This window comes from Lolium perenne, chromosome 4 (genome assembly GCF_019359855.2).
Source record: "Lolium perenne isolate Kyuss_39 chromosome 4, Kyuss_2.0, whole genome shotgun sequence".
NCBI classification, from domain to species: Eukaryota; Viridiplantae; Streptophyta; class Magnoliopsida; order Poales; family Poaceae; genus Lolium; species Lolium perenne.
Genome location: NC_067247.2, coordinates 255,258,632 through 255,262,457, shown reverse-complemented (window position 1 = coordinate 255,262,457; position 3,826 = coordinate 255,258,632).

Here is a 3,826-nt window from a genome sequence, read left to right as displayed (position 1 = left end):
GAGGAATCATCTCCCGGAGGGCTCTTCATCGCCATGATCGCCTCCGGACTGATGTGTGAGTAGTTCACCCCTGGACTATGGGTCCATAGCAGTAGCTAGATGGTTGTCTTGTCCCCATTGTGCTATCATGTTAGATCTTGTGAGCTGCCTATCATGATCAAGATCATCTATTTGTAATGCTACATGTTGTGTTTGTTGGGATCCGATGAATATGGAATACTATGTCAAGTTGATTATCAATCTATCATATGTGTTGTTTATGTTCTTGCATGCTCTCCGTTGCTAGTAGAGGCTCTGGCCAAGTTGATACTTGTAACTCCAAGAGGGAGTATTTTATGCTCGATAGTGGGTTCATGCCTCCATTGAATGCAGGACGGTGATGTGAGAAAGTTCTAAGGTTGTGGATGTGATGTTGCCACTAGGGATAAAACATCGATGCTTTGTCTAAGGATATTTGTGTTGATTACATTACGCACCATACTTAATGCAATTGTCTGTTGTTTGCAACTTAATACTGGAAGGGGTTCGGATGATAACCTGAAAGTGGATTTTTTAGGCATAGATGCATGCTGGATAGCGGTCTATTTACTTTGTCGTAATGCCCTGATTAAATCTCATAGTAGTCATCGTGATATGTATGTGCATTGTTATGCCCTCTCTATTTGTCAATTGCCCAACTGTAATTTGTTCACCCAACATGCTATTTATCTTATGGGAGAGACACCACTAGTGAACTGTGGACCCCGGTCCATTCTTTACATCTGAAATACAATCTAATGCAATACTTGTTCTTTACTATTCTTCGCAAACAAACATCATCTTCCACACTATACGGTTAATCCTTTGTTTTTAGCAAGCCGGTGAGATTGACAACCTCACTGTTACGTTGGGGCAAAGTACTTTGATTGTGTTGTGCAGGTTCCACGTTGGCGCCGGAATCCCTGGTGTTGCGCCGCACTACACTCCGTCACCAACAACCTTCACGTGTTCCTTGTCTCCTACTGATTCGATAACCTTGGTTTCTTACTGAGGGAAAACTTGCTACTGTACGCATCACACCTTCCTCTTGGGGTTCCCAACGGACGTGTGTTAACTGCACGCATCAGGGCCAAACTCCTCTATCAGTGTAAAATCAATCACTTGTTTGAAACATCTTTCAAATAGGCTTTGCTATTAGAAGTTGTATTCTCGTTCCAGTGCCCAAAAGTATTGTTGGAAAAGGCAGAGCAATTTCCTCGCAAAGAAAATACGAGCGATATATTCTTCCTTAATAGGGATCATAATTGCGGGAAGAAGAATCAGAAGTGGAAAGATCAGACTCCTCCATCGAGTAAAGACATGAAGGATAAAATGTAAAATCACTTGTTTAAAATATCTTAAAAGTAGCCTTTACTATTAGAAGTTGTATTTTCGGTGGTCAAAGGGATGGAAACATAAGGATGAGCTAATCGTAAGGCGATAAAAAAGAGGTAATGTGGGGAAAAAACACCGGATGATCAATAGGGCGATGAAAAAAAGCAACCAGTGGCACTACACCATACCCGATATGTTCGGAGCAAGGACAACACACACTGGTTGAAATATGTGAATTACGACGGAGCAAGTTTTCTTTAAAAGAAGGTAGTAGATGAAAAATAGGGTAGTGTTAAAAAAACACAGGATGATCAACAGGGCGATGAAAAACAAAGCATCCAGTGGGACTGCACCATACCTGCAATGCTCGGAGCAAGGACAACTCACATCTGTTGAAATATGTGAAGTAGGACGGAGCAAATTATTTTTCCAGAAATACCGGAAAAAAGGTAGTAGAATTTCGCCGACTAAAAGAATCCACAGATGGTAGAATATTTTTGTTTCTAGAGTTGCTACAAAATAAATGGTAGTATTTTCTCCGGCTGAAAGAGGCGGCGGTTAATGGGGTAAGTATATCTTTCTAAAGGTAATGTAGAACAAATTATTTTCAGAAATGCCAAAAAGAAGGCAGTGGTATCTTCGCTGACTAAAAGAGGCGGCATATAGTGAAGTAAAAGAAAACACCACGTTTTCGCGTCGTTGAGAAATTACCGCCCCAGAAATATGCTCCCTAAAAGAATTACTATTAGGTAGATAACGGCATGTTTCATAGTTGACATCGACAAATTACGATTGATGCTCAAGATTTGTACCGATAAGTTGCTTTCGGAAAAATATAGGTAGTTACCTACTCGCGGAAAACTTCTGCGAAATAATAAACACGACAAACTAGAATTACACCTAAATTTTTTTGCTATGGTGAAGAATTACCGTCTGGTAATTAAATTATTGTAGAATGTTTCTGCCAATGAATTAATACAAAAAAACTTTGAAAAACTGCTGTCAAAAAGAAAAAAATGTCAAAAAGGAAAATCAAAAAAGAAGTGGCACTGTTCACGCACTGTTCAATTTGGGAGCAGCAAAGGCCCTTAGCTTTTGTGTATGTACATATTTACCACACCATGAGTTTCTGTTTTTTCCAGGTACTAAGTTTAATTTTTCATCGAAACTTCGCAGCATGATAGAAACATGTAGAAAAAGTTTATTCAATTATTTCAAAGATTTTTTCGAAAATTAAAGTTGTAGCTAGACTTTTGCATGTAGTACACCGGTTGCTCAAGAACCATGTGTGCTGGATACACCCTCGTACCCGGGCGTATTCCACACACATGAATACTGTTGGTAAGTATTAAAGACCTCACTCCCTAGGTTGATGGCGTAGTGCCTCACCGCCCGCCTCCAAGCTCGGACATTACAGAGGACACAGAAAACAAAAGATCCACTTCAAAAATATGCGCATCACTTGGAATAACAAGCGAAAATACATATGTACACCATATCCTCCACATGCTCTCCTCCACCCTCTCTGACCATTTACAGCTCCTCTTTGCCGATGATAGCGGTCCAAAAAGTCCTAGACGTTTCAATTTTGAGAACTTTTGGACTAGTGTTCCGGGCTTCGAAGAGATTGTTCAACGAGCTTGGAGTGAACCAACCGGCATAGTGGGCCATATCATGTTTTGTTTCACAAGTTAAAAAACACAGGGAAGATGCTTTCCAAATGGAGCCGCGAGTTGTTCTCGAAGACAAAGATGATTCTCCATGGCACCCTTACTGTTATCTTTCACCTTGACATGGCGCAAGAAAACCACATTCTCTCCCCGGACGAGCATGATCTCCATCATTGCCTCAAGAAGAGAGTGATTAGCTTGGCAATCATTGAGAGAGAGCTAGAGAGAAGCAATGTGCACGTATTGCAAATATTAAGGAAGGTGATGCAAACACCAAATATTTTCACCTAAGGGTTAATGCGACAAGAAGGAAAAAATCACATTCATCACCTCAAACACAATAATGGATGGGTCACCGGTCACAACCAAAAGGAGGAGGTCATTCACAACCATTTCAAGTCCTATATGGGTAGGGGACCAACTACAAATCTTGACTTCGATTGAGAAAGTATAAACCTTGGAGATGTTAACTTGAAGGGCATCAATGAGCCTTCCACAATGTAGAAAGTTCCAAATCGTAATAAAGAAAATGCCTTCCGATAAAGCCCCCCCCCCCTCCCCGCCCCAGCCCCGATGGATTCACCAGGGTATTCTTCAAGAAGTGTTAGGACATAATAAAACAGGATGTCATGAAATCCATCCAAAAATTCAACCACCTTCATGCTGGCCACCTTCAATGGATAAATTCGTCAAACATTGTGCTTGGTCCAAATAAAGATGGGACCAAGGATGGCTTGCATAAATTCAACAGTTTGGGGCTATTTTCTCATTTGCAACTCATGGCTTGCATAAATCACGATGCT